This window comes from Vanellus vanellus (genome assembly GCF_965231255.1).
Source record: "Vanellus vanellus genome assembly, chromosome: 1".
In the NCBI taxonomy this organism is placed as follows: domain Eukaryota; kingdom Metazoa; phylum Chordata; class Aves; order Charadriiformes; family Charadriidae; genus Vanellus; species Vanellus vanellus.
The window spans coordinates 66,038,055-66,048,137 of NC_138905.1; the positions used below are offsets into that span (position 1 = coordinate 66,038,055).

The following is a 10,083-nucleotide window of genomic DNA, read 5'->3' on the forward strand; positions in this document are numbered from 1 at the left end:
AAAGCACAGGAAAGCAGTTGTAATCTTTATTCCTGAAATAGACAAACGCCACAGCCCTTCTAAAATGCAAAAGTGTGTTTAAAATTGGCAGCGTAGAAACGAACAACAATTACCAAGCACTGCTTTCCACAGGCTTTCTACACTTTCAGGGTCTGTCTCTCTTCTCATTGGGGATGACCAAGTTCCATTTATTTATTTATAGCTGGTTGGAAGTTGTGAAGCTTTCTTCTGTTTTGATGTCGGCTCCTTATACAGAAAAGCTTGCGAACCAGTCACCCAATCCAGTTAATCCTGAATACAGAAATAACAAAGATAAATGTATATTTCAACAAAATAAACGAGCGCTAAACTCTTTGCATTTTGTAATCAGCAATCCCGTTGGAGGTTGGGAAGTACGACTCCCTTTGGCTGAAGGTTAGCTAATCCGCTGCGACAAAGCTTTGGGTTCTCCTGCTGGGGTCCTGTCCTTGAGGCAGCTCCCCCTCTTCTCGCAAGCAGTGGCAGGAGTGCCTGTGTAGGTTGGCTGCAAATGACTTCATTTGTCACAGCTGTCACCTCTGGGTTTGCTTTAAGCACTGTTACAAACACCTTCTTAGGATATAATCTTGCAGGTCCTGGTTGATGAGCTGCTGTGAACTACGGCAGAGGAGGAAGAAAATCTCTCTTCAAAAGGGATCTGGTGTAAAGGATTCTTGTGCAACTGGTAAGAGATAGAGTGGTGTAAGCTGTCATGGCTTTTACAAGTGCGCTGCTGCCATTGCAGCAGTGGCGGGAGAATTACAGAGCAGAGAAACACATGGTGGACAGCCGGTAGGTCATTGCTGTACATTGCTTTCCTCTGCTGAAAAGGATATTCCAGATGATTAAGTGGCCGACTCCACATTCAGGAGAACTGATTTCCTTCTGTTGACAGATTTTGTTTGATCTTCGGATGAATCATTTGTGCTGCAGTTTGATGGAACAGTTAAAACAGCAAATGCTGCTGAAAAGACAGAGTATTTTTTTTATTTTTTTTTTTTTTCCCCTGTCTTGGGCAGAGCCCCAGCCCTCTTTTCCTGCATTAGCACTAAAGCTCACCTAGTCCTGAAGAGAGCTGAAACAGCAGAAAACATAGCCTTAACAGCAATAACATTAATATGATAAGCCTGAGACAATATTTTAGCTGTTCTTAGGGAGAAGAAGTAAATTTTTCTTTCTTAATTTATGGCAGTGACAAAAATTGTACACAGCTGTCTGTGGATTCATTGCATCTGGCAGATTCCCCAGCCTTGCTAGGTCTTTCCAAAGTTTCTTGTAATCCTCACTGTCCACAAGAATCCAGAATAATCAAGGGGATATAGTCACCTTGCTGTTCACCTTCCCTTTCAGTTCACTAATACATGGGTTGAATGTCCTCGGTCCAGTCCTAAGGCTGGTCCCTAGGTCACTCTGGTATTAACCTCTGTCAACAGTGAGAAATAGCTACTTATGTCTAATTCTCTCTTGCTCAGGTTTTAAACTGTGCCGTGACTTTTCCCCGTGCTAGTTGCCAGGATTCTTCAATAGCTTCTTGTCAACAAGATTGTAAAAAGTCTTTGGAAAGTTTAAACATTTTTCTATCTAGAAGGCTGTTTAAAATCCAATTGGATGGGGGGGTGGGAAGGGGAGGGTGTGAGGGGGTGCAATAAAGAAGAAACAATATGGGCGATTTATTTAGAAAGCATAGTCCCTTAACAATCAGTAATTATCTTCTAAGTTCACAGTCCTGCAGGGCTCTGGACTCTTAACTTCAAAGGAAACAGAGGATGTAAGCATCCCAAACACGTAAATAGGCAGGCAATTAAAACCCAGCCAGAAGTTCTATTTTTCCCCAAAGTCCTTGTGAAGCATCCTACTTTATAAACTGTTCTTTACAAGGGTAAACATATGCTTAGGGGAGTAATCGATTCCTTTTCTGAATGAATTAATTGATTCCCTGCCCCTGCCTCTTGTAACAAACAACAAATTACCAGCTACTGTTAAGGCAACTTCAATACATGACTTCATCTCCATCTAAACTAAGTTTGGACAGATCATTAATAATGCAGGGCCCAGGAATGAACTTGTGCCTCTGCAATATTTTTCAGAAATCCATTGAAACTGGAAATCCAAGGCTTGCCAGCAGCCTGACAGTTCGAACAGCCTGTCACAAGCCGTCAGCCTGTCTTGTTTCAATTATTTATCACCGTTCTGTGAATATCCTAGACGGTCCTTTAGAATTTGAACAAACACTTTGCACGATGTGTAATCTTTCTTAGAGTTCACCACTATAATGATGGCATGGGCAAACAGCTGAAAAACATAATTAGCGATGCCTCGTTCCATTTTGCATGTGGGAGGTTTTACAGAGGCAGCAGACACTTTGAGATAAAAGCGTCATGGTCAAGGACAGAAATAGAATAAAACTCACGTCTCCAAATTGTCCATCTGAAGCTCCACTGGAGCTTCTACTTAATGTGTTATGGTGGAGTCTAGAAGCCCCGGCCAAAGACTGGCATCTCTTTTCTTCCGTGCTACAATGCCAAACAGGTAAAAAGGCTATAGCAGCCTAATGTTTTACACCTACTACTTCTTCAAATAGCTCTGAGAGACCAAAAGTCCTGAATTTCACTAAGATAAACTCTGAACATTCCTCACACAAGCAGAGGAGAGCAGCAAGAATGATCAAAGATCCAGAAAACAGAAGTAATAACAGACATTCCAAGATGCAAACCACCCTTGCAAAGAGGAAGGGAAGCCATCTTTCTCTGTGACTGTGGCGGGCAAGATAAAACGCGTATAAACTATAGTGAGGAGTCTGACATGAAGAAACAGTGAAGTTCTGAAACTGATTTCTGAGAAAGTCTGTGGAGCCTCCATCAATAAATGCTTTTAAAACCAGAAATGAGATATTTATATATATATTTTTTTTTTGTCAGAAATTACTCACGTGAACCTCTGGGACAAGGCGAGATCTGAATAATTTTTTCCAAACTCCTCTTAGGCCTGCAGTTCTGTGAAGTTTCATCTTCTTGAGGGGTGTATTAATTTAATACTGGTAAGTATATCTAAAAAAGCATTAAAATGCATGTCTAACAAAAAAATGCATACAAGGAATACATATTTATTTCATTTATGTGGATTTAAGCATTTTTAGTCACTTCTAGAATGATTAGTTAGGTTGTCTTTCTGGGATTTAAAGGATGAATTTGGATTCGGTGGCCTCTGAAACCGAGTCATTCAGCATACTTCATAGGTGTTTTCATCAGCTATTGTGCTCATTGAAGGCAACCTATCTGTACAGCTTATTGAAAAATAATGGGCCTGGATAAGAAACATAACAAATGCTTGAAATTCTGAAAAGAAAATTATAAAAAAATATTTTTTTTTCTTTTTTCCAAGGACACATCACCTGCAACTCTTTGTATTGATCCTAAAACTGACTACCCTGCAGAATTCTACTGAGTCACTGTGACAGCTCAGTCTATGAAAAAGAGATTACAAACAGCCTGAAAAATATAAAAAACTGGTTCCGAGAGCCATGTTGGATCTTGAACTGTGTCAAAATCACAAAGCTCTTCAATTGGTTGAAGTCCAGTTCTGATGCCTTACGTAGGCACAGTCTACATGCTGGTGTAATTAATTTAGTTAAAAAGGTAATACTTTTTTTCTTTGTCTTCACGCTGCCTGTTTTAGTGTTCTAGTACGAAAATAGCTTATAGCAATACAGTTTATTTCCATTCCCACTTAGAAATCATGTCTGCCATTACTAGCCCCTTTTCATTAGTTTCATATTTAACTGTATTCACAGTACTATGGTTGTGATTCTATAGATGTTCAGACACGGTTACTTTTTTTTTAATAGATTTTTGTTTCAATCATGTAACATTGCTGATTAATAGATCTTTACTCCTAGGAAAATGGGATTTATACAAAAAAAAACACTTGCCAACTGGCTTTAGATATTTCCCCCGTTCATTTTTGTTAATTCAAATTATGAGAATTCTGCAGCTTCCTAACCAGAGATTTCTCTGCAGAGTACCACTTCTGGCAATGCTTCACAGCTGTATATGATTTCAGCAGATACAAATAAGATATACCAAGAAAAGTGTGTTTACAGGCCCCATTAGTTTGAAATAACATGGCCTGAGGTATTGTGGTATCCCTTGATAAACACATTTGGGTTGTAATAGACTTTTTCCTCTCTGCTATGAGGCTATTGTTCCCTGACTTCCAAAAAATATCATTTCAGGATAATTTATCTTCTGTGATTTGTTTGTGCTTAAGGTACAAACCCAATAATATTATTGTCTTTTTATTTGTAACAAATGATGAGAAAATAAAAAAAAAAATCATGGTCTGCATGTAAACTCTACATTTTTCAAATTTGAAACCAGATGATAATTTTAGCTGCAGGACATCTCTACATTAGCAAGGCTACTAGTGTGCTATACTAAAAAAATGCTGCAAGAGTGAATACAGCTACAATAGGAGAGTTATCCTTTGTATCAGTCCAGCCATCACCCTGAGAGAGGGGGGGGAAAAAAACCAACCAAACAAAAAACAAACAAACAAACAAACAAAACCCACAAAACCAGCAAAAGATCTGATATAGCAAGATTTACTTCATCAGCTTCAATGGTCAAATATGTCCATTAGAGATCTCATCCCTCCTGGTCACAAAGCTGCATCTGCATCAGGTTGTAGTTTGAAGTTTCTCGTGGAGGTTGGACTAGATCTCCTGAGGTCCCTTAGACCCATAGGATAATTCAGATTATATGTTGCATTTTGAGGGAGTGCTAACATTTCATCCATTTGTAATTTGAATTCATACACACAGAAAACAAATAACTTGCAAGATTCTTCTCGATTATCCTAGTTTTTCTTCACGTGTTGTAGGACGGAATACTTTCCTTTCAGGTCTTCAAGTCAAACGCAGGCTATAATCGGATGATTGGAGAACAATCCTACTGTTACAGCTGAGAAAGCCATCCTCCATAAATGGGCTACAGTAGTGCAAATCGTGCTCAGTCAGTCAAACATGTTTTTCCAGTTTTAATCCAGGTTGTCCATTTTACAGGTGAAACGGTCACAAAGATGACTTCAAAGAGCGCTTTGCAAGTGTAAGTGGCCAGGACCCCGCCTGTAGTCTGCTTTTGTAGCTCAGCCATTGAACGGGGGTTTGGCAAACCACAGTGGCTTGACTGGTTGCAGTCACCTGCCTAATTCTGCAGAGTGACCAAAGATTCGCCTAAGGGGGTTATACAATCTTTTTTTCAAATATTGTGTTCCAAGACCCACATAAAAATGCAGAAGGAGGCGAAAAGGCAGAAGCAGGCAAGGCTTGCAAAAGCATCTATTTCCATGGTGCGTGGGAAGACGCATGTGGCCACTCTATTTCCGTGTTAGTTACTCCTGGTACTCCCAGGAGAAGAGCAAACGTACAGCACACACGTTTCAGAGACTGGGGCCACAAATTATTTGCGGAGCTATCAGTGCTGCGAATTAAACCCGGTAACTCCAGAGGAACTCTAGGCAGCATGGGGAGCGACCAAGAGGAGCTAGGTGTCTGCAGGTAGCTGTGATCTCGCTGGAATCACGGGGATGCACTGCAATGGATGGGTACTGGCTTTTTAAGAAGGATGGACCAGCATGGAGAGGCAGGGAGTTGCCTGTTATGTGAGAGAGGAGTGGGAATGCACACAGCTGTACCGCAGGATGGGTGATGAGCCAGTCAAGAGCTTATGGGTCAGGATTAAAGATCAATATGGGCAATGCGGTGGTGGGTGTCCGCTGCAGCCCATCTAGTCAGAAGAAATAGGTGAGACCTTCTTCAGGCAACTGGAAGAAACTTCATGATCAAGACCCTGTTCCTCATGGGAGACTTCAACCACCCCAGTGTCTGCTGGAGGGACAAGAGTGGGGTGCAAGCAATCCAGGAGGTTTCTAGATATTTTATTTCTTAAATAATAAGACAATATAAAAACCTGAAGAGCAATCTTGGTTACAAATACATATCATATCCTTAAGGGGCTGCAATATGAATAAGCACATCAACCATAAAAGTGGCTTCCATGAGCTATTTGACATTATTAGGGAGAAAAAGATGAGCTGTGAACAATCAGAAAGGTCATTTCTCCAGTACTTGCAACAAAATATCAGTTAAATCTTAACTTTATTGTGTTGCAAGCAAATCCACTCCTTTCTTCCATACTTAATAGGTTTTTATTGAGTTACAAAAGAGAAATACAAATAATTACAGCTCTAGGAAGGAATGCCTGGAAACATGATAAAGCTTTGACTCTACAAGACTTTTAACTGTACTTAATTTTAATCATCTTCTCACCTTGCTTATCAACTGATAACACATAAAACACTTGTTTCAACACTTAACAGCATCATTGCTATGACATATTCCTTCCTATTCTGTGCTGTACTGGCCTGTGACAACTGTAATCTCTTGATGTGATAAAATGCAGTTTTTTAGTGTACATGTTCCATGCCACACATGATACACAGCGAATGATATGAATCATCTAACTCTCTCTGTCATTTTTATTACAGAATTCTTCATTCTGAGGCTGACAAAGGAAATGGACATCAGTGGAGAGATGGGGGAAAAAAAGAAAAGAGAAAAATGGGAAAACTGTTTCCCATAACCTGGGAAAAACGGCTATGAGACCCTAGATGTACGTGTACAGTCTTCAGTGAGCTGAGAGCATTTTGGCCTTCAACAGCAGACTTGTAAGAGCATTTTGGCCTTCAACAGCAGACTTGTAAGTCAGTGGTTGATCTATGTAAGAAAATGTTTTTTTTCCGGTATTCTTGGTTTGGTATCTTGAGAAGTTATTTCATCATTTATAGAACCGTTCCATATACCCTCATAATAAATAGTTAATGCTGTGATATTAAATGTCTGATGGCTCTGAGATGGAAGTTCTCCGTTTCAGTTATTATAAGATATGCCCCTTTCTTTTTTAGAGAGCCCTCTTAAAAGCACACAGAGAATTTCAGAGGTACCATAGGTACCTTGTTTATCTCCAGCTAGGTTTTTTGCTTCCTGTTAGCTCGGACACATTTAGTTTTCTTTTGCAGGCCTCTGTGGGGGCACTAACAATGTCAAGTAAGACTGAAACTGAAGAAGGGACGTCCTACACCTCAAGGGCAAAAAGCTCACTTGATTAATGGGCTTTAGAGGAAGGTAAACTGTCCTACCTGCTGAAATGGACATTTTTGATATAACTAAGTGTAAAAGAAACAAGTGGAGAGGGAGGGAAGGCAAAAGGAAATCTTAGTAGACCTCAAAGCTTTAGGATTTCTTGCTTTTATATATACAGTATTGGAAAAGCCATTATTATTGTTGTTGTTGTTGTTGTTGTTATTGTTGTTATTATTATTACAATTATTATTCTTTCACCAGGTGTTCCGTTAATTAGTTTTATTCCTGTAGGTGAAACAAATCTGGATTACACCCCAAAGTGTCTGAGTGATCTCATACCCGTGGCTACCAAAACACGGAAAACAAAACCTCACTTTAAGAGTTTACTTTATTTCTACAACTCTGTTAGCTGTGTGAAAAACTACATGGGCTCTATTAATAAGTTACATTTAAAGCAACTTATATTTTGATCTGGAGAGGAATCTTAATATTTGCAGTGCCAGGTATTTTTCTACACAAGGTGGATCCTGGGTTGTCTTCTCATGAAGTTTCACCACCGCCATGGTTTTGAGCAGAATATCTGACAATAATTAAACTTTGTTAGGTTTGGAGATTTCATTTGAGTAAGGTTCCCAAAAGCTGCATCTGATTTTAATCTTCCTCTGAACTTACTGAGAACAGTGTTGCTTGGTAAGCTTTGGTTTCCAGGTATTTTTGGCTTGGCTAGAAATAGTATAGCTTATTTTGTATGTATTTCAGCACTTCTTATTTCAAGCAACGCTAGAAATAAGCAGCACAGAAGAAAACAGCTATGGCAAAAAATGTTATTTAAAAATGAACCAGCTTCATTTTTCTGTCTCCTTGCTTTGCTTTTCGGACTAGTGGATAAAGCTCCTTTTGAATGCAGCCATTGTCATTAGTTACAATATTAAATGTTTGTGAATGACTTAAAGTGTTTTGAAACTGGCTTTTAGGTAAACTGTCCCTTTCTGCGAGTCAGTCACACTGAGGAGCTTCAGGATACATCACAAGAGACTGAAATGGGAAAAGGAAGGACTTTCTAAGGAAAAAAACAAACAAACTTTTAAATGGTCTTGTTTAGGGCTCCAATAATTCTGCTCCTTTCTATGCTCAAGTTGTCTAATCTGGCTCCCTTCTCTGGTCAGACATTGGTGCTTGCGTCACAGATTGAGTAGAAGAGCATCTGCTGAGCATCTGAGCCTGTGAAAACTCTTGACTTTTTGGGGAGGATGCCAGGCAACACTGCTGGCTCCCAATGGCCAGGACACCAGGGCTGTTGCAAAGGAGCGGGTTGGACTGTGTGACTCTGGGTGACACCTCTAAAATGGATCATGTGAAGCCTCTGTGCAGGCGCACAATGACTTATTTAAGTGCTATTATTAAAGTGGTTGCAGGCTATGTATGAAGTATAGACGATACCTGGATTCAGCAAACAGGCATGACATTTACGTACTCAATCAGAGACCCTAAACACAGCATTAAAGAATGTTGTTAAATCACTCAAAAATTAGGAAAGATAAGGATTAAGGTGCCACTTGAATTCAGCTTCCTATTGCATTATTTCGTAGTTTTGCCTGAAAAAAAAGTCTGGTACGCTAGGAGAACTAACAGCTCTCTAACACAAAGTCCTGGGCTAGGTCATACAACCACAGCCACATGAATCTAGTTTAGGGTTGGGTATTTTTTGGTTGTTTTTTGTTGTTGGTGGTGGTGGTTTCTTTTTATGGTTTTTATCGCATTTTATTTTGCAACAAACTCTTATTTGCAAAGAAAGCCTTAATCTTAGGAAAGGCCTTCCCTTGGACTGCATTTTTGAATAACACCATTTCTTCAGTGAAGATTTGGGGCAAGCGGAGCACTTTCCCCTTCAAAGACACAGACCCAGACCCTCTGGCAGCATCCCAGCTCTGCAGCAGCTCTTTCCGGTCACAGGTTCCACATTTTTCATGGCTCTGTGGGTAACAGCGTGTGCCATATCCCAAGCAAATCAGTGATGATAAGGGAAAGCAAGAGGGTGCTTTGCTGTGCACTTTGCATCCGATGTTTGGAAGGCCCGTGGCTGGGGAGGTGATACACTGGCTGCTGGAGAGCTCTAGTTGTGACTTAGACCAGAGAAATGAATCTCATTAAAGACCTGACCTGCAGATGAATACAAATCTTGTCTCTCATTACAAACGACACCTATGAAATGCAGCTTTACTGCCTAGCAGGAGAAGGTACACTCCGGCTCAATAATAATTCAGCCGCCCCATCCTGTCCTGTGATGCACAGTCATCAACTGCTTGTTCTTCTACTGCTGTGGATGTAACACATCTTCCTGGTGCAGGGAAACACTTTAGTCTAATGTGTGGGTTTAATTTTCCCATCGTTCTTTCTGCTCTGTAGAATACATGTCTGAGTTATAGTAGAGAAATTTAAATTTTTCCAGGAGGCTTTGACTGGGAGGAATGATCGAGAAGTGGACAGCTGTAAAGAGCTCCTAGCATTAACCGCTTCATATCCTGTTCAAGCTATCCTTCCTAATTTTCCGTGACATGTAAGAATTATTTCCATGTTGTGAAAGCAGGGGCTGGGTGCAACATGAAAACTCCTTTTTCTCTCCATCCAGAAACTGTCTCTGGTAGCGTTGGAAGATTTTGTGCGCTGACTGGAATTAGCGGGGATTAGATCAACCTATGACAGCTCCTTTTCCTGCAGGATAGCTGGTTCCTCCCTAACATGGATTTGGTAAATTATGAGTCACATTTGCCTGTTACTCTTTCTGAAGAAAGCTTTGCTGGTTTTGGAGAATGCCAGACAAGAATTTCTCTTCCTTGTCAGTGATTAGGCTAGATAGGACCATTTAAAGAAAAGAGAAAAATAGAGGTCATTTAAGCATAGCAAAGCGCAGTTCTACAGGTCATCTT

At 40.2% G+C, this 10,083-nt stretch overlaps 1 long non-coding RNA gene across 1 annotated transcript; it reads left to right on the forward strand.

Moving 5' to 3' along the window:
* The first annotated feature begins 3,533 nt into the window (after positions 1-3,533).
* LOC309678296 lies at positions 3,534-9,873 on the forward strand. The gene is made up of 3 exons (XR_014269743.1): positions 3,534-3,653; positions 6,562-6,741; positions 9,786-9,873. It is a non-coding gene; the product is annotated as an uncharacterized lncRNA (long non-coding RNA).
* The last annotated feature ends 210 nt before the right edge of the window (positions 9,874-10,083 follow it).